General features: G+C 40.3%; 1 protein-coding gene across 8 annotated transcripts in view; it reads right to left on the reverse strand.

Annotated features, from left to right (window-relative positions):
- PCDH15 (protocadherin related 15) overlaps nucleotides 1-24,974 on the reverse strand; it is a 701,112-nt gene that overhangs the window by 586,334 nt on the left and 89,804 nt on the right. For all 8 annotated transcript variants that reach the window (XM_064662188.1, XM_064662185.1, XM_064662184.1 and 5 more), the window contains exon 2: nucleotides 2,513-2,745. The gene's annotated coding sequence lies outside the window, so the exon portion shown is untranslated. The remainder of the gene's footprint in view (nucleotides 1-2,512; nucleotides 2,746-24,974) is intronic.

The raw sequence follows: 24,974 nt of genomic DNA on the forward strand, positions 1-24,974 counted from the left end.
ACAATTACAGCCTCTATTAGCTAAGTCACACTAGGAATACCAGGGCAGGAAGGCCCTAGAGTTGGGACAAAGATTTTCCAGCAGTGGCTTAGAATCTCAGAATCACATTAAGTTCAAGAGTCTGGTTGAGCACAGCACAAGAACCATTTTATTTACATGACTGAAAACTAATTTTAACATAATTGCTTTTCACCTTTTTTTTTTTTTTTTTTTTTGGTGTGTGGTACAAACTGCGTAAAGCTACAATGGAAAACACCTGGGAAAAGAATTATTCCAAGAGTTTGCTGCAACTCTCAATTTCTGAAGTGTCATTTTTACTCACCGTGGTGTGCTAATAAACAAGAGCAGTACCAACAACAAGCCCTGCCTGAAAGATCTTTCTGGAACACCTGTGATGCAACAATTGCTTGAAATGGTTGGGATGGCTCATATTTTAGAGTGGGTCAACATTTAGTCCTTAACAGAATAAATACTTTTAAACTTTCCCATTTCTGAACTTTGTTCTTCAAACTTAAAAGAGAAAAAAACCTGCAAAGCTAAATAGCAAAACTTCAATAACTTGTCAGGATTCCTTAATGTTTATCATTTTTCACAAATACAGCCTTGATATAGTTTAATCCTAGCTATTCTTTGCAAAATTAAGTTAAATGTAAACAATAAATAACAATTAGTCCATTCAGTCTGAATTTTCTGGTTTTCTGTGTCCTCATTTGACTTCACGTTGAGTGTTATTTTGAGACATGCTGCTAAAAGAGTGACATAAAAAGTGGCCTAAACTTTCTGACTAGGTTGATTGTAACCCTGTTACTTCCACAAAAATACAGAATTTTACTGCCTGGATAATACCTAACCCAGCATATTAACCTATCAGGCAACGGGATCAACTTGTGGAATTTTATGTACAGGCTTTCATTAGTTTGTGGCTGAGAAGGCATCGCTGCCACAAATCAGAGTTTACTCCTAATAGATTGTTTGACTCCTCCTTGCAATTGGAAGTACAAGCACAGCCATAAAAACCTGCACAGCCATTTCCTTCTCTATGAGCTCAACCTCACAGGCTCGTGGGACACACCTTAGCAGAGGGAGTGTCAATTAAGAGAGAGTGTGCTGAAAGATAACTCATAATATTGAGAAAAACCAAAACAAACACACACACAAAAAAAAAAAAAAACCAAACAAAAAACCAACAACAGCAACGACAAAACCAAAACCTAAATAAATAAACAAAACAAACAAACAAAACAACCCCAACCGAACCATCTTTGTGTTGCCATTTGTACATATTTACAGATGCCACCGAGAAACACCAGCATGAAAATTAATTAACCAGGTTGACTGACAAAGGAAACAGATGTGAGTATAGTAATCTTCTGCACTGGAATTAATTTCATCAAGTTTTAGGTGATGCCACAAATAAAGGTCAGGTTGTACTACTGAGATGATCAAGAACACAAACTGTAAATCTATTGCAACATTTAATAACGCACATTTCCCACAGGGCAGGAACCCTTTCAGGCAACCATGTGATGAGCAAATACTTAAATGTCACACTTTGAAAATTACTTAACCGGTGCCTTCCACAGCACATACTTCCCCTTCAAAACAGAACAAGAGGAGCAGTTTCTGAAGCACATAAGACATTTCACACTGTCTTCCTAATTGCCTCTAATTGTCAGTTATGATTTTGCACACCACAGTTTAAACCCTATCAAGGATGCTTTCCATCAGCTGCAAACAGATAAGAAAAGGCCGCAAGGGAACATGACTTTCATGTGCTTGGACATCCCCTGCAAACCATAGTTAAGAATGTTTTATCTACTCCCATGGTGGCATTTCCTGAATTCCATATAATTTGGATTTTAAAGCATCAAGTAATGTGATAACCCAGCTCATCTTCCAATTACTTTTCCAATACTTCATTCTTACTCTCCTGTTTCTGTTCTGTATTTATCTGATTTCAGCCTCCTGCCAAAGATCTGCTGCTTTCTGCCATTCCAGTCTGCCTCCAGTTTTCAAGCATTTCCTTCCATCTCTTCACCTCTCCAGTTCTCTTCCCTTAGCTGCCAATTAAGAGTCATCTCCTTGGAAATTTTTGTTCCAAGGACATTTGATCACCAGAACTGAGCCAAAATTAAATATTAAGTCGACTTACCAAACTAAAGCAAATTAGCATGTGTGATTCTTCAGGTATCTTTAATAAAGATACAGATTAAAGACAAATCACGGGGTTGGACATGAGGAGGAATTTCTCCATGGAAAGGGTGGTGAGGCCTTGTCAGGGGCTGCCCAGGGAGGTTTGGAGTGCCCATCCCTGGAGGTGTCCCAGGAAGGCCTGGCCGTGGCACTCAGTGCTCTGGGCTGGGGGACAAGGTGGGCATCGGGCACAGGGGGGACTCAATGATCTTTCCCAACACAAATGATTCAGGGGTTCTGCCATCGTGTTCTTTACTATTAAAGAATTGCGTTCCCTGAATCCAACAGATCAACCCAAAATGAAACAAAAGACCCTCACCTTTCCATCCTGGGCGTACGCGGCTCCCGACAAACCCCCCAGCTGAACGTACTGTATTCCTTCTCTGAGCAACCTTCTTCTCCAGCTCCCTCAGTCTTGCTTCCTGCTGGACCTTATCCTACGTCTGTGCAGAACCACCAGAGGCATTATCCACGGAGCAGATCCCTTCTACTGCCTCTCCACATTGCTCAGCACGTTACTTGTGGTGCTGCAGTCGGTGAGAAGCCCATGCTCTGTGAAAGACAAAGCCACAAAGAGAGAGAAGACAATGTCAGAAGAGACAGCAAGACCCAGAGCAGACAGCAGCTGGCTGAGTTGGGTGCAGAGCAGGTGCTCAGCACAGGACTCGGCAGCCTGAATGATTCCAAGGCAAGTGCCTTCCAAAATGACTCTTAAGACCAAATAAACAACTTGAAGTCCATTCTCCCCCAGCCAAACCTCATTTTACACTGGTTAGTCACAAAGCAATTACTGCCTGTTACAAAAATCACACAATGGCTTGGGTTGGAAGGGACCTTAAAGATCACCTTATTCCAACCCCCTCCCTTGCAATATTGCAGTATTTTCTAGAAAAAGAGTTCTGCTCATGCACCATTGTTCTTCAGATGGGAAAAAAAAAAACCCTTAACCTCTTAGTACTTTTCATTAACTACAGTTTAAACTCCCATGTATCTTCAGCAAACCCCAAATGGTCTTAAACAGAGGTCCAACAGCATTTACCAGACCACAGAAAATATAACAGGAATGTTTCTTGTGTATTCTCATCAGAACAAAAAAACACTTCAAATAAAAATCATTTTATGAAGTCATTTCAAAAATACTAAAGAAAATATAAAGTGCAAGGCTTGTTCTGTTTAATTTTTTTTAAATGAAAATGGTAATAAAATACAAAAATTGTCAGTTAAAATTTCTTTAAAACATCAGGAAAACTTGCAGCTTGAAATAGTAATAGTTTCATCCAGGAAAAAACAAAGTGAAAGACACTAGAATGAATTTTTAATATCCAATTAATGGACAGATGATGACTTGCACAGAGCCACAGTGCCAGCCTGGGGAGCTGCAGTGGGCACGGAAGCCTCGAGCTGAGCAGCAGAGCTGGAGCTGCTGCTCCATCAAATGCAGAAGCACAGGATGATCTGAGCCAGTGGGTTTTGTCTTCCAATAACTTTTTCTTAGTGAAAAAAAAAAATCAATTTGCAACACTTTTCGTAGATAAAGCAGACAAAGTCTTGGTCCAGGTGGCAAGAAAAAGAAATCTATGCAATGCTAGGGCTGAAAACGTCAGGAACACAACCTAGGCAATAAGTTTTCCTGGTAAGGAAGCAGGGCAGAATAGCAGAGTTCCTTTAACCATGCTTGAAACAAATACCAGTTTCCAAATCACTGCAGATGCACATATATGCTAAACCTGCTATAAACATTCCATAGATATTCAGGAATAAGTTCTTTAGTTCTTTGGTACAGGGATGAGTAAAGATGCTTGTGTAAGGAGTTGGTGCTGAAGAAGAATAACCTTTTTTTGTTTGATGGAGAGGAAATTAGAGGCACTTCAATAACATAAAATATCCCTCAACCATGGGTCATATGCTTAAAATTAGAAAAATCACGAAATTCAACAACACTTCACGAGAAAACTGATCCTGCTCCAAAGTATGAAATGTTTTCTTCCTGTTTTTCAGCACTATGAAACAGAACTTTTCTAAAGCTTCTTAAACAAAGTTACCTACAAAAAGATAAGGGAAAAGGACATTTAAGAAGGGAAGGCTCACAGTCAAAGTGTTGGATTATATTATATTATTATAGCTACTGATGCAATCTTAATTCACCTCTGCTGTGCATATTTATCGTGAAACCAGCTGGAAGCACACTCCTCTGGCTCCAGGAGGCTCCTGCCTTGGGCCCAGCACCAAAGGGGGAAGAATAAAGTAAATGGTATATCCGGAAATTCCGAGTGTTTGAATTCCTAACTTAAAAAATTTCTTTGTACAAGACGTGCACATTACACACACAGACATGTGTCAAACATTTCACAGCTCAAAAAAGGCTGACCCTCCAAGACTTGCTTTCTATCAAAAATATTCACCACTCCCCTCTTCTGGTTATCAGTGCTATGAAAAAGAAAAACCACCACGAATTTCACAAAGCTGTTCTCCAGACAAGTGACATTTAGCCCACTGTTCCTCCACGTTCCTGGCAATCTTCCCCTGCTCAAGTGTGCTAACATTAATAAAGAATTCTAAGGTGAGCAAGAACTCTTAGGAATATGTCAAGGACTGGGGGAGAAAAGCACCATTGGAGAGGAAAATCCATTAGAAAAATGAAAAACAAGATCAAGCCAACTATGACTCTCATATTGCAGGACTACCAAGCTGCCTTATTAAATTGCCAGTAAGAAGAAAAATAAACAAAAAGGATGGAATTAGGAGAAGCAGAAACCCACTCAGTATTGAAGTGTCTGAAAGTTTGCCTCAATTCTAATAATGTATGTGAAAAAAATGAGAAGTTGAATTACTTTTTCCAGGCGTTTTATTAAAATACATTTTATTGGAATACACACAAACATACTCTTCCTCTGTTTTCCAGAGAATTAGGCGAGTATGTACATGTGTGTGAGGGAAGAAATATAGGCTCTAACACTAAGGCATTTGTTCCAAGAATTTTCCTTGTTCCCTGTTTTCACCTGCCACACTTCCCTGTTTGATCCATCTTTTCCTCTCTATCAGTAGGCTCAAAGGTTTGGGTCAATAAAGTCCCTGAATACTCACCCTACCTAGAGCATGAAATTTGGTCAGGAGATAAAAGAGCAGAGAAGTCTACAAAGTGCAAAAGTTCAGCAATCTCAGATAATCAACTAAGTGCAGAGATCTGATCTTAAATAAACCATTAAATATTGCTGATGATTCAAAATCACAGTATAATCTGCCAGATCCTCTCAAATTTCCATCAAATACATTTCCAGGACATGAAGGGCTTCAGTTAATTAATAAGGATTCCTGAAATCATGTAAAACATCAGAAAAAACCAGAGGTAGGGTCATTTGTCTTAAAAAGGGGAATAAAAAAAATTAACAAAATCACAGCACTCAAGGGGAAAAAATTAAATTAATCACATTCATCCTTAACGTAAAACACTCTAAACTTTGCAGACTGGGGTTCCCAAATGGGAAATAAATGGGCTCAGGTATATTTGGACCCCAGTAAATATAGCATAGAATGTTTCATGACATGACTATTCATTAACATTTCATGTGTTTATTATTTTTTAACTAGTGCTTACAGTACAAAACTACTACATACATTAAAAATTGACTGAAACCAAAGGAAAACTAGAATTTAAGGATGGGAGTTGCCAAGGTTCAAATAGCAGGGATCACAAAAACTGGCTAAAAGTATACAAAATAAACCAGTCCAAACAGCAGAAGTTATTTTTCTTATACAAAGTCAACCACATTAATGAGGATGTTTCCTATGGGAAAACATACTATAATTTGAGTAATTTTTAAGTAAAAGGTTAATGGATATAAATTACGAAAAACAACCCTTTACTGGGGAGACAAATCATCTCATTAAGCCTGGTGACATTCCTGGCTTCAGTTACAACAGAACTGCACCCTTCAGTACTTCAGTAACCTTTAATTGATTTATTTTCTCAGCCATTATCAACTGTAAGAAGGAGTGAAAGTTTCCCAGTGCCAAAGAATGAACCTCACCTGGGGAGAAACCCAGGGATGCCTGAAAATCAGGGACACAGACCTTTATGGAGGGATTTCCTGAGACCAGAACAAACCATTGTTGTCCTGCTCCTAAAGACAATGTTAACATGAACACAAACAAGCCTGGTGATGGCATCCAAACCCAGACAAAGAGTGGCAGCTACATGGGGAGAAACCCTTTCCAGGAGCGGTTTTCTGACTCAGTTCTTACATCTCCTATTTGTTCTCCTTCCCAAGTCTCTGTTCTGGCAAGGAATCTCTCTCCTAGAGTGCTGCCTGCATCTCATTACTAAGGCATCCACTGCAAGCCAAGTCTTTTTTCATCCTAATGTAAAAATCTTCACTAACAGAAAAATGCCAAATGATCTATTTTTCTTTAGAGGTGAGCCAAATCTGCATACTCAATTTCTTATTTAACTGGACCCATTTATAACAACTACAGACTCCAGTTTCTCCCTACCATGATAGAGGCTTCCTTCTTAATACTGCACCACAGCCAGTCAACTCCCAAAAAACCCAGAAAAAAATGAATATATCTATGTGATTAATGCTTGACTCACAGTACCAGTCAGTGAAACTTCAGCAATGCATTTTTCTTTTTTTACAACTAAATATAGCAGTAGCTATATTTTCAGTCACTATAGCTAAAATAATTAGCTAGAATTAGTGTATTTTTAACTAATCTAGTTAATGACTGCCAAAATGGAGATGATGTCGAGCTGGGGGTTGCAGAAAGAGAGCAGGCAGCAGCAGCAGCTGACACCAGACAGATCCATTACATTATTTCTCCCATTTTAACTCCAGACTAGACCCAAGTTTTCCAACTACAGCTATGATCTACACTGGAAGCAGAATCCTGTTCACAGGACTGTTACCCACAGGAACTATCTTTCTAGCTTCCAGCCTTCTAAAAAGAAATCCTGCTGGCAAAAAACTCATCAGCAAAATTCTGAAATTCCTCAAAGAACATCATATATTACGGAACTGTGTGTGTGAGGCAATGGTTCAGTTCTGGCCCTAGCAGAAATGTGAACTGAAACTGCACATCCTGAAACGAAACACCAGTAGTAAAAAAGCAAACTAAGAAGAAAAAGGAAATATCACAGTGGGTATCAGCAAGGCATTGACAAAGCTCTCAGCATCAGCCTGACCCTCTGGGTTGAAATCCAGGATGCACATCACAGGGAGGTGGCCACTGCCTGACCACCTCCTGCTGTCAGTCTCTTCCAGTGCCACTAAGACAAGTAGAAAAAGCTGCTGAACTGAAATGTAAGATCTGTAGCAGGACTAAAAACATCTTGGGTTTTTATGTTGTCTTGAAGCACATATTGAACCAGACCATGAGAATCCCAGCAGCTGATGTGTTTAAAAGTCCTAAAGCAATGAAGAAAGCTTTCCACAGCCGTCTTTTCCCAGGCCTTGCAGAGCTGTTGCTTTGACTGTGATAGGGGACATCAAAGAAAACATAAATGCCTGTGTCTGGTTAAAGGGATCTGTCACAGACGTGTCCTTCAGAGAATCCCAGAATGCTTTTGGCTGGAAGGAACCTGAAAGCTCAGCCAGTCCCACCCCCTGCCATGGGCAGGGACACCTTCCACTAGCCCAGGTTGCTCCAATCCCTGTCCAACCTGGCCTTGGACACTTCCAGGGATCCAGGGGCAGCCACAGCTTCTCTGGGCAACCTGTGCCAGGGCCTCCCCACCTTCACAGGGAAGAGAAAATAATGCCACTATTATTTATTCCATAACCTTATGAAGATCTTAATGGTATTTAAGTGTTTAATGACAATGGTTTTTCTCTAGACTCGTAGGGCGAAATTTAAAAGTAACCAACTCCAGGCAGCCTATTAAGTTATTTTAGGCAGGGGCAAAGGCTTTTCAGGTGTAACTGGTTTTCAATTCATTCTACATCTGAACATATCCTGGTATTTTAATCAAAATCCATTGTACAGCGTCTGTTTTACACTCCAAAATTTCAGACATTTACTTGAAGAATATTGAAATGAATTAGAGGCTGAGCTTTAACAAACTGATGAGAGAGGCTGAGTCATAAACTCATTTGATGGAGAAATCAAGAGCTGTGAAGCCACACACCCTTCTGAAGTGGCAGAACCAGCTCACTCCTCTTGCCCCTCAGCAGAACCAAGAACCTACATCAGACATCCCAACCACCTTCTGTTCTACAAAGTACAATAAATTAGCGTTTCCAGAGAGGACACTCGGAGTCATGGGATGGCTCATGTACAGAAATGTAGATACTCCTTTGTTACATGCCCAAACACCTGAAAAGACAAGGAAAAACTAAGTTTTCAAGAACAGCATGAAATGCACCACAAGCATATTCAGTATTTCCTCTGTTAAATGTATTGCCTGACAGATTGTATGTTCCACACAGAACACAAAACACCAAAGCTATGTCAGCTGAGGTTTCCAATAGAAACCTCAAAGTTGGACTCCACAATTTTTGTTGCATTCTGCTTGAACTTTTAACATCGTTGGTATGTTTTCTCCTTCTAAATCAATCAAAAAAATAATTTAACGTGGAGCCAGAATTTGATAAAAATAAATTAAAAAATGACATTTCGAAACAAAAATTAAACTGAAAATATTTAACCTCTTGCAAGCTCACATAAAGCTGTCTATCACACCTTTTGATACTGGAACTTTTCATCCAAGTTGCAATGAATCAAAATAAGTATTAGAATCTCGTGAAGGTACACAACCATTCCCATGCCCCTCATTTTAAGCCAAGTTTGGTAGTTTTAAGTTTAGTTGTTAACTGTCTTCAGTGCTAACAAGTGAACAAAATATTAAAGATTAAGAAGTCTCTTCCTATGGCTGTGGTGTTTAGTCAGCTTACAAACACTTTACAAAGTCAACTATGAACAAAGAAACAGTTTCTATCTAACGTGATATTTAACTTGAATTTTACTGAAAGCAATAATCAAAACTAAGATTATGGAAATCTCCATTAATTGTGGGTGGAGAACTAGAGTTTCTCAATACTGACTGCAGCAGCAATTAATATATTCTATATTGAGTCTATTCATCAGGCTGAGAGAATCTAAAAATATCCCAGTGCTAAGAATGATGATTTCTCTGTCTGCTGCACAGACAGCTTTTCTGCTCCCTCTCTTCAGGGAATCCTCTGCCTGGTGCCTCCACATTTCATATTCAGAAAGAGATTTCAAATAATTTTCTGGCATTTCTCCAGCATTAACTCTGACACAGTCAATTCAGCAGAGAAATGCCAGATTTCATATAGCTTCTGAGGGGGTGGGATTGACAGTACTTTGCTAAGGCCCCTCCCTCTCCCTGCTTTTATTGCAAATAATTTTTTTACATATTTTCCTAACAAAATTTGATTTCATCAACATATCCCGTGGGCTTACAATACAGGCATTGTTGCTGGAAATGTCAGTACTTCAAATGTGATTCCTGATGTAACTCTCATAGGATATTGAGAAATAGCCAAGTAAATTTATTCTCTCTATCTAAATGTCAGTTTAAGTATAAAAAACCCCTAAATATCATGAATAGAAGAAGTATGTGCACTGCATATCTAATGTGACGATCTGGATAAGAAACCAAATTAAATCTGTTTCATATGAGAATACTGTACCCTACAGTGGAGGATGTCAACGGGCCCTCTATAAAAGCAAATGTATATTACAGACATAAATAACTTTACAAGACCTGTTTTATTGTAATCATAAAACCTAAAAGACATGATGGAATCAAAGGCATATTAGAGTTTAAAATACCATAAACCAGAAGCTATTATATCCCTATCATACAGGATTATTTAAAAGAAGACATAATCACTAAATCAAAATTTATCTTACATCAATAACAGGAAAAATGTGTTCGTCTGAGCCACACGGTTTTCATCAACTCCCCATCTGAGTCCCTCCACAAAGTCAACATGTCTCTCTTCAGAAAAAGTATGGAGGAAAGTTGGGATCTTCACATGGATAAATAACTGGTTGTGAGGATGGGAAACTGAGGGTAGGATTGAACAGTCAGAGTTGTCCCAGAGCAGTCAGCTCAGCTGGGAGCTGTCCTGTCCAACAAAGCTACGATCAGTCTGGGAAAAGAGTCCCTAGGAAGGTGACATTCTGTGGATGAGAGGAAGGAAGTTAAGACAGCAAAGACAAGGACCACCCGTGAAGGTGTGCAGATGGACTCTCCATGTCTCAGCGACTGAGCAATCACAGTGATGGATGGAAGGCAACGGGAAGAAATGTCGAGTGATGTACCCAGGGGGAAAACATCCTGGCTTAACACACAAAGTGATGGACACCTGCTGAATATTGATAGGCAGGAACCATAATGTGGGGCTGCAACTATCAGTGCTACGAGAGAAAATTGGCTCAGGCTCCTTGACAGTCAATTAAAAAGTAAAATGAAGAACAAAAATAACAGAAAAAAAATATCTTGTGTTTCTGTATAAATCCACAGTGCAAACTTGTACGTAATTCTGATTCCCCCACCTCAAAAAGTGAATTGAAGGGTTCAAAAGTGGTAAAGAAAGCTGAGACCTTTCAGTCAGGAGAGGGAGATGACTCAGCAGAGGGATGGCAGAGGCTCAGCAAACACTTAGCAAACCCAGAGCAAGATGCAAAGGGCATCGCTGTTCCCCTCAGGATCAGAGCATCCCACACCAATTCCAAACAAACAAAAGGCAGTGGAATTCCCTATGTGGCCTGCAATTAGGCAGAGGAACTTTGCTCCCAGACACCATGTGTTTACATGGGCCTAAGAGGAGACTCAGAATTTATACGGGAGAAAGACCCCATGATTGTACCTCTGGCTTCCCAGCTCCCCGAGTGTGCAGAGCCTGAGAGAGTTTGCTAAGGAATTATTATTGCACGCTTGATCTAAACTCATATTGCCATACAGTTATCTGACTTTCAAGAGAAGAGCCCTAAAAATGATGGAAAAGCATGAAAATCAAGTAGAGAAGAGAAGAACCCTTCATCTTGAGCTTAAAACGGCTCAGCAGCATTCGACAGGAGATGTGAGGATATGAAGACTGGGAACGTAAGAAGGGGGAAAAAAGCAAAGATCACACCCAGCCTTGCAGTTTTCTTTGCTCAGCCTCATCACTGGAGGGAACACTAACTAAGCACTGCTCTGTGACTGCACTGGGGAATCCACTCAGACACACTTTGGACCCAGCAGTGCCCCCACACTGGTGCTGTGCAAGTCCTACAAACCCAGACCCTCCTCTTTAATCTCTGCCCACCACTATGCTTAGTTTCTGCTCCCAAAACACCCCCCAGCCCTACTGCAGCCTTCACCCAAATGCACTGTACTCTCCTTTTGGACTGGCATATCCCCTCACCCTTTTTGTCAATGAAGACAATGCCCTGATCACATCCCTGGGCACACAGGAATCCCTGGGCCAGAGCATCTGCACCCCAGTCAGCACTAAACGGTTGGTAAATACACAAGCACATGAAAAAGAATAAATATGAGTCCATATGAAACAGAGACAGATTGTCTGGGGATGTAGGTTCTTCCCTTTCAGGATCCCTGGCTCTCACAGCTCTGCATCTAAATTCCAGGCTCGACCCGGACTAGAGGTTTAATTTGCTGAAGGTTACATAGATAGCTTTGGCAGAGATCTGAATCAGACTCCAGTCCTGTGTAGGATTTTAATTGCAAAGTATCTTCTCCACAAACAGATTTATTTTTCTTGGTTCTATTCTACTATAAATAATAAACCTTCCTCTGTAATGCATGAAAGCTCACTATGTGCTCCAGTAAAACCATTCATAATTATTAAGTTATCTGATTATGTTTGCCCTTTTGTGCATTTGAGCACCTCAGAGTCACAGAAGGTATTAAAGCATTTACAAACCAGGTAAATAATTTATTTTCACTTCTGAACAGAGCTCACTCTGGTCATTTGCCCTTTCATATTGCATATTATTATATGCAATCAATCACCTAAACTACATGTGGTTGCCATCTCCTGTACCAATGTCTGAATGGCCAACAACATCAGCTGTAAGTAGGATTTCTATTTAACACCAAATATTCTTGTTTGGACATGAATACCCTGTATCTGTGTGAATAGAGATCCCCACAGAATGAAAATCTGTTCTCTGAATACTTGATAAAACAAAAAGGCATCAGAAATGCTTGCAAGGAGCCTGAGTGTGACTGATAAGAAAGCTATATAAATCTCCAGTATGCACTTGCCAACTCAATTCTGAAACATTCAGCTGATTCGAACTGCAGATTACTGACTTTGCTCCAACCATCCCCATTTTCATCTTCTGCTAAAAATATTCATTTACACAAACCAGCAAAGAAGTCCAGGATGCCCAAACTTTAATAAATCACAGACATCGATTTAATCTCACGTAAGTGAAGCTTCCCACTGTCCTTTTAAAATAAACAAGGAGGACACAGAGGCCTGCACATAATCACTAAATTACAAAGAACAGATGTGAAACATTAACAAGGAAATGCTTATGCTGGCAAGGAGCAAGGACTATAAAACAGCATGCACTGTACCAAGCCAGATTGGCTTCCCAATGACTCATACTTATGAGACTACAAACAAGAAGGAACAAAAATTAAATGGTTCATTTGACTGGGCCTAATACACTTTAGTTACTTTAAATTAACTGCTAATTGTGCCATTGCTTTCCCTTGTTCTTTTCCTTTTGACTTCTGGGTTGAAATGCCTTGATGGAGGGGACACTACTAGAAAAACCCACACGGTTCCTGTCTAGGCATTTACCCCTCATCAATTCACTATTAGTGCAAACATTCCTTTCAAATCATGCATTCCTTTATCTGAAATTAAAGCGTCTCTCTGTCCATTGTCTGTTCATCACCTCACTACAACTACGCACGTGATGAATTTTTCTTTCAGTTTTTGAAATCAGCTCTCTAAATATTTTAATCTGTTCATCCCACACTTGGGGCCCTGGGCATCCAGGGATAGTGGAAGCTGTCCGTGCCCGTGGCAGGGGGTGGAACAAGGTGATCTTTAAGGTCCCTTCCAACCCAAAGCAGTCTGGGATTCTCTGATATTCTCAGGCCTATTTCTCACCCTTCACTGAGAGAGGGAGAAAAAAGAAAGGGAGTCGCTTCTTGCACTGTTCCCAAAGGGGGGTGTCCAAGCCATATCAGGTTATTCAGGATAACAGAGACCAAGAACCGCTATGAAGTGCAGGACAACAAAGGCTAAAATGCAAATAAGCAATTGCAATTCACTGAATTTTAATTAGGACCTTTTGGCAGGTATGGTATTCTTTGAAAAAAGGTTTTTAACCATGGTGCTGACACTGCTTGCCTCTCATACACACGTTTTTCTATTCTATGCCTGTCCTACAAAACTGCCCTTGTATTTCAAGCAACTTCATGGTTTATTGGCCTCATGACTTGCGTTGCAAGCAATGACAAACAATCTTTCCTCTATGTGAACAGTATGTCAGCACCATTCCTTGCTGAACACATCCAAGCTTGACTGTATCATGGTCACTTCACATTCCTAGGAGTTTGACTTGGATGGTCCATGTGAGAGCTTCACAACTCAGGGTATTCTGTGTTTCTAATAAGGGAACATGTATGTTATGGGCAGGTTACTGCCCACTTTCACGATGCCAGTGAGAAAACACGTTCCACCTCATACAAACAGAACCTTTCTACTTGGTATGTCTCTATCACAACTACTTTAATAGGCCAATATTATTTTCTGTTGTTCCTCAAAACACATAAAAATTAATACCTCAACTACGTCTCATAAAGGATCCAAGCAAGATTTACACAATCAGTTTATAAAGAATAAGAACAAAGATGGTGCATGTTGGGAAATTTCTACTGCTCCAACTGCTGATGAATGGATCAAGTTATTTTTTTTTTCCTATTTCTCACACAGATACCTGTATATATGGTTAAAGCAGAAGTCCTCATTATGACCAACCTGGATTAACTTTGATAGCACTGGGGACAGATTTTCTTCCTATTATTCACTGTGAGGGGGAAAGAGGGAGACAGTGAACATCTTAATTTCTCAACACATCCATTGGTGGGGAAAGCAGCACATCCTTTGCTGAACTCTGTCAGTGATTATTTAAGCATAACCATTTAAAAATTCAGGATTTGCAATTGGAGTTTCTCAGGCTACAGATCCTATTAAAAGGCTTTCTTATGCCTTCATCTTCCAGACTGAAGAGTCCTTTAGTATCACATCATCTTTCAGTGTTTATGCAGATAGAAGATGTAGGAAATCACTTCACGCCTCTTTTCTTCGAACAAAATGGACAACTCATTTTTATCTTACTGCAAATCAAGCATCCTCAAATCATTGCTGTGCCTCTTTCCTTGAAGTGTTGGAACTCAAAGAAAATTCTCCAGCCTAGGAATGATCTTGTCACTACTTCATAGGGAAATACCAGCACTTCTGAGTCCAGGCTGACATTGCCCTCTATTTGTTATTATTAGACATATCCTCATAAGTCTGTTCTTAAGACCACTAAAGAAAATACAGACAAATTTGCTTCAGCTTTTTAGACTGATAAATTTTGGGTAATAAGTCTATGAACAGATTATTATGTTTCTTATTCATAAGGAAGGGCACTGAAGCAGCTGAAGCTGCAAGGTGTCCGAGAAATGGAGGAAAAGCTCCCTTCAGGAACCTAAGGGAGCAGGAACGGGAAAAGACAGGCTACAGAAGGTGATTCAAAGCTGGAAACAACAGGTGAAGTTAAAAAACTGTTTTGTTTCATGGCTTAATCACACTTATAGTTAAGAACCACCATTTGAAGAGCCCAGTTATGGCACTCCTGAGAAACTCCACTGACCTGCACTGCAGAAATGCTCACTTACTCTTCCCCATCCAGATCCTGATACTCACAATTCTATTTTAACAGAGTTGTTAAAATTCATGACTCGCATTCAGATTCGGAAGAAATCTGGAAGTGGCAGGAAAGAAGACAAGCAAGCAGCCTCCCAGCTGTGGTGAACTGTACAGCTCAACTTCAATGCTGAGATTTTGAATTTGTTCAAGGCTAAGGGAGCCTGAGAACTTCACATTTCAGTGCCTCTGCAGCTACTTTGCCACCTAACCTGAAGAAAAATGCAGAGGATCATCACAAGCACCTGTGTTATTCTTGTTATCTTTCCCATCCACTTGACAGAATAAAAAAAAGATAATTAAAAACCACTATTGGAACAGCAACAGAACATTCTGTACAAGGAGAAGAATCAACGTACAAAGACCAGAGAGCAATGGAAAGCATTAAAAAAAAAATTATTAAAAATTAGTTTTAAAGTGCTCTACTAACAAATTGTCTTCTGCAAAGAGGTCTACAGGGCATTAACTTCAAGGGATCACAGTACTTGTTTTCTCACAGAACCAGAACAAGTATTTACAGTCATTAGGATTCTTCAGCACATTGAATTATGCAGCTGGCAAAGCACAATACAGGAACAAGTAAGTATTGTGTTCATCGAGGCCATGGACATGAACTCCATGCAATTCCTTCATAAGGCATAGGAAATATAGTGGTTGAAATGCCTAATTGTTAACAAATATCCCCTTTTATTATTAGATATCAGGGAGAATTACTAAGTCACTCATTAAATGCCCTGAAGGTCTCACATGAATATTCCTGAAGCAGAAAAGAAATGCAAATTTGGTTTTGCTGGGTCACCCTGTAGTGTTTGAAAGAAAAGGCCCATGAACCATCAAACCAAGCATGATCTACCTGGAGAGTATCCACAATAAGGGACATTCACCTTCAGTCAGACTAGAAATCAGGGCAAAGGACAATCAAACCAGCTCATTTCTGGTAAGTTCACAGACAAAAACGTCCTGTGTGTTTACTTCATCTACCTCTTCCTGCTCTGGACTCCCACATGGCTTCAGGAAAAGATGAGTAATTTGGCTGCTGGTGTGAACTTTGAGAGAAATACCTGCTAATCCCATCCACAGCCAGAGGATCACACGGCACAATCCCTCACCTTGTGGACACATTTAACGAGAGAGAGTTAAAGGACACAGGTCTCCAGAAGCACCACTCTGCCAACCAACAGCATCCATCTTGCCAAACACGCAGCTTAAACCCAAAACCTGACTTTGTTTCTAGGATACTATTTCCAGAGAGACGAAGGAGAGGCACCTCTGGCACAGCAAGCAGCACAGGGGATGGACAGTACTGCTCCAGGCACTGAGAACTGAGCACGGCCTTACCCTTCCAGATGGTCTTACCCTTCCAACATTCCCGAAGCTGATGGGGAGGGCCCTTGAGACAGCCAGGGGGGAAGGACATACATCCATCAGTTCAGGGTTAGCCTCCCTGGCACTGAAAATCATGTATACTTCTCAGTGACCAGCTCTGAGGCCAAGATAAAAATGTTTCAGCAACTGTTCTTTCTAGAAGTGAACAGTGTGTTTCCTGCTATGGCTGGAATATGTGAAATAATCACAGTGCCCCTCAGCCAAGGGTGATTTCCATAGTTTGAAATGCAGCCTTCCTGTGAATTTTGTGGTAATCAGACTCTTCTTTGCTTATTTGTCTTCTTACTCTGTTTATTTATGTAGGAACATTACCAGCATGAGTAATTCAGCAGGGCCAGAACAGTGGAGTCAGACAGAATGAGAAGGAATAACAGACAGGAATAATGGGTACAGCAGACTGGCACATTTCAGCTCCAGCAAAAGGCTACTCTGGGATCAATCCCATGCATCCCAAATCGACACATCAGCTGATCTCTGACAAACAGACTGGGAGGCAAGAAAAGGAGCATGAAGCTCTTTATGTTTGCACCTGACCAGGCATAATATGAATTCCAGGGGCAGGAGCAGCCTTTTATTTACACTGTCCACACTGGGTGGGTGACACAGGTGGCCTTTGAGCTTTGGATACAAGGTGCCTCTCCTCACTGTTCTTTTTTGCTCTCAATCATTGAAGAGACCAAAATCTTCCTTGCCCCAAGCAGGCTCGGGCAAGGAACAAATCAAAATTTCTATAATGTCTATTGCTTGCAGTACACAAAGTTTCACTCCTCTTCCCTCACAAGGAGGAGAAAAGGAAAAGGATGTACAGAATCTGTGGTACCCTGGCCCTGCCTGAGCAACAGCATCCAGACCCAGACTCCAGTTCCCCAAGTCCTGTCATCTGCTTCATTTTCCCTCCCTTACCCTTTTGTGGCCAGTTACAGCAGTGGGAAGTTTCTGAAGTGATATATTTCTCAGTCATCTTCCCTAAGACAAGGGAAGATACATATATATAAATATATTTATATATATAAATAATTACTTGTCTGATGTTTGTATTAAAAATATTTGTGTTTATAAATATTCTAAATTTGATAGTCCACTATCAAATTCTGCTGTTGAAATATTCTGACCGTCTCATCTATTATCAATTTATATATTATTTATAAATGTAATTATTTATAATGTAATTATTTAATGTATAATTATATATTAGATGTGTAATTATAATAGCTATTATAAATATTCAATAAATATTTAATAAATATTATTTAAATATTTGATAATTATTTAATAATTTTGATTTTTATATATATGTGTGTGTTTGTGTCTGTGTGTGTATATCCCAGGCAAGTATTTATAATATCCCAGCAATCAACACTGCAGCAAATTCTGCTGAGCTGAACAGCAGGGGTCTATTTGCCAGATCAAATGTGGATCCCAATGGCAGTCCTGATCTTGGTCCCACACAGCTGAGAGATACATATGAAGTGGAAAAGTGATACTCTCTATGTAAGTAATAACAGTAATCAAAATAAATTCAAGATTCCTAACAGGCCTGAAAAGGTGATCAAAATATTTAACAGAAACCAAGAAACTCAGCACCAAGAAAGAAAAAAACAAAGCACACTTCCCTTTCTTCCTACCAAAACCCACATTTACTTGTATCTCCTACTTCAAAAACTGTTTATTACCTACAATCCTGCATTTCTACAGCTCACTGCTACATACCCAAAACAGTCACTTTTTCCTGTAATATTACTTTTCATACCTGAGAAAGTATAATACAATAATATAATACCCACCAAGTATATTACACCAGTCGAGGATCTGCTCTCACGTTACCCCAGGTCTGCACCAGGGGAAGGCCATGCCAGTACATCCTTCCTTCCTGGCTGCCCTATCCAGCCCCTGCCCCCCAGGAGCTGTCACAAGCCATGGAATTTAAGAGACTGTTCTGCATCTTCTTCCTTTCAGTTCAGGAGGTGACAACCCTGCCACAGAATGTTTTTATTGGAAACCACTGAAGGCTACTTTAAAATATGTTAATACCACAGTATCTGCCTCACTTCAGTTATAAGGTTTATTTGCTAAGCTATGAAGCCTCACTACACCTGGACTGACTTCCAGATTTCAGAACAAAGCCTTCACAGAATCCCAGAATGGTTTGGTTTTGAAGGGACCTTCAAGTCCATGTCGTTCCACTAGCCCAGGTTGCTCCAAGCCCTGTCCAACCTGGCCTTGGACACTTCCAGGGATCTAGAGGTAGCCACAGCTTCTCTGGGCAACCTGTGCCAGGGCCTCTCCACCCTCACAGGGAACGATTCCTTCCCAATATCCCATCTATCCCTGCCCTCTGGCAGTCTGAAGCCATTCCCCCTTTGTCCTGTCACTTCAGCCCCTGTCCAAAGTCCCTCTCCAGCTCTTCAGGTACTTCAAACTGCCTTTGGAGGCTTGGCATGACTAAACAATAATAATAGTAATAATAATAATAATAATAATAATGATAATAATAATGATAATAATAATGATAATAATAATGATAATAATAATGATAATAATAATAACAACCTTCCATTGTGAATACTATGAACCAACAAAAAGTCATTTCAAGTATTTAATGTTTGCTGGAAAAACCTTCCCCAGAAGATCATTAACAAAATGTTAATCTGCACCCAGTGCTTTGCAACCCCAGCCATTAATAAACTATGTGTACACAAGGAATTTGCTTCAGTATAATGTTCTAAACTTGCACATGCAATTCCCAAATATTTTCAGCAGCCTCTTGCTTCATAATTTTGTTGACAGAGGCAGGGTTTTCAACAGGGTTGGTTTGTTCTTCTCCTTTGCTAAAGCGGACACGTGTTTGAAAATCAAACACACATGCAAAGACTACCATCAAAAACACATGTTAAGTGTTCCTTCCCACCTCACCAAGTGTTTGAAGACTTCCTGTTTGTGAGAGGCTTCAAGAAAGCTCTTTACCATGTCCTGCTAATCAGGAAATTAAAATACTTTTTTATAATATATTCTCACTATTCGGACATAAGATTTCTTTAGCTGGGGGGTCTCTTCTGACTTACTGAAATGGTCTCAGCAGTGACTGTTAGAGAGAGTATTCATGGCTGTACATGTTGATAACAATGGAAAATTTGATATAATTAACACATTTAAATTTAGCTCTAATTTTTTAAGTTACTTCGAGCAACAGCGATGCTACATCTGAGACTAAAGACTTGAAATACAACATTCCTCTTGGTGTCACAGCTAATGACAAGCAGCAGGGTGTAATCACCAGCAGACAATTCTGCTGTGGAGGTGGGATCCCAGCTCCCACCACCTTCCTCAGGCACCAGCCAGGCAACAGCATCCTGTACCAGTCAGGCCACCTTTGACTCCCCTGCAGATGCTGCTGCAGCTCTCCCTGCACACACTGCTGGGATTCAAACAACGTCTTTGGAGTGCTTAATTCCCACCACATTGATGAAAGGCAGCTTTTCCCAACATCTCAAAAAACTCACAGGTAGGAGCCTTTGCTTCTCTTCTGCCCCCACAGACAGCATGTGGATGAAGAACCATGGTAAACTGTGCCAGGTCGAAATGATCTGGCCACTGCACACAACAGGATGAATAAACTACAGCAGCTCCAAGATTAATTTCTGCCTGTGCTTATTAATAGCAAGCAATGCTGCCAGTTACTCACTGCAGCCTGTGGGGAAAATCTCTCTTGGGCAGGAACTCCAGTCATTGCTGAAGGATCTGAAACACTGCACACAGCATGAAAATATTGAACTTGCCTCTCTTTCTGCAAACAGCCTAAAAGGAATTATCAAGCACTCCACTGGTGAGAAACAACAGGTTGTGCTATACAGTGCCACAGAACACCAGGTAGTAACAAGAGAAGGAAAAGAAATCTGCTGTTTGCTTTCCTTGCTTGCAGACTAGCGAGCTGCTGACGGGAAAAAGTGCTGAGAATTTCAGCACTGGGTTTGTCCACAATGGAAATTTTCATTAAAATAAATGAGAACTCAGAATAGAAAAGACAGAATCACAGAGTCATGAAGGTTGGAAAAACCCTCCCAGCCCATGGAGTCCCCCCTGTGCCCGATGCCCCCCTTGTCCCCCAGCCCAGAGCACTGAGTGCCACGGCCAGGCCTTCCTGGGACACCTCCAGGGATGGGCACTCCAAACCTCCCTGGGCAGCCCCTGACAAGGCCTGACCACCCTTTCCAGCAACAAATTCCTCCTCCTGGCCAACCTGAGCCTCCCCTGGCACAGCTGGAGGCCGTTCCCTCTCCTCCTGTCCCTTGTTCCCTGGGAGCAGAGCCCGACCCCCCCCGGCTCCCCCCTCCTGTTGGGTAGGAAGGTAACGAGGAAGCCAACAGAGCCAGCACCTAAACATGGATCTCCAACAACATGCTCCAGCAAGAAGCCAATCAGAGGTTGGCTGTGGGCACCAAAAATAAAAGTAAGAAAAAAGACACCATAACTTTTTGACTTTATCAAGACTGGGAGCAAGGAAAAGAAGAACACAGAGCAACACCATCTCAATTTACTGTAAAACTACCCCACTCTTAAATTCAGAAAATAAAATGTATTATTTAATACAGAAAAGTATAATCCAAAGTGCTCTAAGTGATTCCTCAAAAAAAAAAAACCCTAAAAAATTAAATAAATAAATAAATAAAAAGTTAAAGGCTGCTTCAGAAACAGACTTGTCATTCGCTACATCCAGCTCTCTGAATTTTTCCTGGCTGAAAATTCCTATGAAAATGATCCAACATGATTTTTTGGTCACTTAGCATTACAAGAAAATAACTTCATTTTTCAAAGAGGTGAGAACCATTTTTTCCTATCTTTGCTGCAACATCCCCAGATGCAGTAAATGGAAATTTTCAGCAGTATGCGTTCAGAATAAAAAGCAAAATCATCCAATAAAAACAGACATCCAATGATGGAAATGCTGTAGTGTTAATTCCTCTGTGTAAAGGTGTGAAAGAGACTTTCGCCTACCAAAATTGCTCATTTCAAACAACCAGCAAACAAAATTTTGTGGACTAACAGATGTCTAACAGATCATAAAACCTAGACATACTTTATTACCATTGAAACTGTCAGTGCTTGCAAAGATGTAATGCTTCCACAAGGAAGGATCCTTGCTTAGGGAGTGCCTGTTTAGATAATGGTGGAGAATAAAAGCCCATCTCTCTCATTGCAATCAAAAAATCCCACTGCCTGGGACATAGGCAAGCAGTCAGGAAGAGCTATGACATTACCTCCTGGAGGCATTACTGCAGGTCCAGCTACAGAGCACTAAAGGCATCCATGGCTCTGCACTTAAATGACCTGAGAAGTTGGAATTAACTCCATGTCTGTGGTGGGGGGAAACAATGTCCTATGGAAACATTTCTACAGACCTCCCTGGTTCATCACAGCAGTTCAAATACAGCACTTACACTGGTAAAAGGATAAATTACACTTGTTAACTTCACCTTTGGAATCCCTGAGATCAAACACACATTCTGAGCCTGGTTCTTCCCCAGTGAAGAACAGTTCTTGCAGCAGCAAATCAAGGCAGGGAGAGAGAGCTGTAATCCAGTGCTAAGTTAAACAAGCTTGAGATGCACAGGCAGAGGGGGGAAAAGAGAGCGTAAATATTATATTTCAATGTCAGTATTTATGAGCAAAGACAACTAGCAGCTTGCCAAGCTAACAGGGTGGCACCACTACAGATCCCTGCACTGCAGGGCCTTTCCCCCTCCCCCCCTCAAAACTTCTTTCTGAAGAAAGAAGGAACCAGCAATAGGACAAGAGGGCTCGGTCTTAACCTGTGGCAGGGAGTTTTAGGTTGGACATTAGGAAGAACTTCTTCACAGAAAGAGCAGTTAAGCCCAGGAATGGGCTGCTCAGGGAGGTGGTGGAGTCAACATCCCTGGAGGTGTTTAAGAAAAGACTGGATGTGGAATCAGTGCCATGGTCTGGGTGACATCGGTTGGACTCAATGATCTCAGAGGTCTTTTCCAACCTAGCTGATTCTGTGGTTCTGTAAGCATCAGAATCTCACCATCATACCAACAGAGCAGGTTTTCAGGACTTGCCAAAACAAGGGAGTGACATTCACACTGAGAAATTGTTTTTCAGAGATTACTGAGGATGAAACTTGACACTGAGTTACATGGCACTAAACCAGCTGCATGTATAGGAGTGAAAACAGTCAAGGACTGAGTGTTAAAATCAGCTGGGACTCTAATAGCATTCTCCTTTACCCTCATCTCTTTTTTATAAAACTCAGAAAAATCCATTTTTTTAAATTTCTACCTTTCTGTCAGTTCTGGTTGGAACTGTTAAACGTGTTCAAAACCTATTAGTGTGAGGAAGAGAGATTAAAAACAGATAAGGAGGCACAAGGGGCTGCATGGTCATATAAACTGTATTTTCACAGATACACCAAACTAGGAAAGCATGAGGGAAGAAAAACAGAAAGACCATAGGGGAAGAAATTGGACAGAAACCATCGTATTAAATCAGTTTTGTCACGAACAGAGTGAGCACAAGTCCTGTTGAAGTCTGAGACATATGCTATGTACTTATTGAAATTGAGCTTATACAGCCTGAAGAGTATATCTGAATGTTGTGTTTTGCCAGTCTAAAAAAAATTACCTTTTTCTTGGTTCAGATCCCAATGAACCTATATTATTAACTGTCAAGTTACATCAATTATATAGGAAAAAATAAGTGAGAAGTTTGACAAAATTAGATCAAATCTTTAGGTCTCCCTTATTTGAATGCTCAGCTGAAGGTGTTTCTGAAGTTTTATTGTCCAGATTTTCACATCAAATAACCAGTGACATGGAACTGAGGGTCTAAGGGAAAAGGTAAAATAATTGTATGACTTAGTATAATGCCAAGCACATCAGCACAGCAGCAATGATCAGGAGTCACACTTTCTCCCTCCAGCCAAAACAAATTATCTCCTTTTTTCAGCTTTCAAATGGAAGACAAACTCCTCTTTCAGAAGCAAAAAGAAATGTGTTGCTGCCACACACAAAAATTAATGGGTCGCCTTCAGTCTGCTACAACTTCCTAGCAGTGGGTCCAAGGAATCCAGAGAGGAGATTTCACACAAAGAGGACTGATCCCCTGGAACTGTGGGCTCCATGCTGAATATATTTAACAAAGATACATATTTATTTACAGAAATACAAACTTCATCACTCAAAGATGCCACATCACAGCTGGGAGACTCTGGGCTATATAAGAAGGACACACAGGCTGCTGGGAGTTAGAGGACCTTCAAAAAAATTAATCAACTTATCCTAAGCAGCCTCCTGCTACAGAGAGTGAAAAGAAATAGTAACTATCGGAAATTATAAAACAAAACCAAAAAGGTATTTTTAAGTCCTAAAACTAATAAATGCTCCCTTTCTTTTAATTGAGATAAATGATTCCCTTGCCCCCCGAACAACAAAAAACCCCTCAACATACTCCGGTTGAAGGAAAAACAAAAAAGGAAAAGAAGCAAAAGAAAAAAAGATTGAATTTTTAATCATGGATCCATAGATCTCAGGAGAGATAGCATGAAATGTAACAGAGCTTTTTAGTGTTACTTTCTTTTCCCCCTTCTTCATGCTTCACTGAGTACATACACACATAGTGTTTTACTAAAAAGAAAAAAAGGAAAAAAACCTCAACCAATAAAACCTGCTGAGTTTCCAGGAGATTTTTATACTACCAGTCTTACTGGGTTTTTTTGCATTGTTTCATATAAAAAGGGGCACAGTTTATATAAAAAAGGCCTCTAGGAGTGACCACTGTGGCTCATACTACCTGGTTAATAAATAATAAATATTTTAATAATAATCTTTAAACCTGTCTGTCTACAAATAATGAGGAAAGCCTATCAGCCCTACACCAGAGAAGGAATAAGCAAGCCAGGTTGCAAAACAGACCATATAACCTTCCAGCAGTTTCCTTTTGACAGACAAGGTATCAGTTTAGCAAACAGCTTCTGAAACACGCTTTTAAAAAATTACTCCACTGAAACAATAAACAATTGCTAGTATCTGCCTATATATAAATGCCCTATTAGCACATTTAATAAAAAGCAATCAAAAAGCAGGACTCCTATGTTTTCCTCCCCAAAAAAGGCTGCAATCTTTAGGGTGATAAAAGTCCCCCAAAAATGATGCAGGAGTTTCTGTAGGTGTCAACCCGAACACTGATTGAAGAGTGAGCAATGATGACCATCTTTCTAAAGGCCACAGCAGCCAAAATTGAGCTGAAGTCATTTAAAGGCCTGGTAGAAGGTATGAAAATGGCAGCAATGGACCAGTCAAACCCAACAGAATGATCTGTAAACAGCACCCAGAAGGAAAGGGCTTGTGTTGGCTTTCTCTAGGGAGCTGATGATAAATATTTAATCAGGTGTTACAACCTTTTCCAAAGTAAACACTCTGGGCCCTTCTGGTCTCTGCTTTTGACATGTTATATTGCTAAAATCTGAGCAAT

The sequence above is a fragment of the Pseudopipra pipra genome, chromosome 8 (assembly GCF_036250125.1).
Source record: "Pseudopipra pipra isolate bDixPip1 chromosome 8, bDixPip1.hap1, whole genome shotgun sequence".
Lineage (NCBI taxonomy): Eukaryota > Metazoa > Chordata > Aves > Passeriformes > Pipridae > Pseudopipra > Pseudopipra pipra.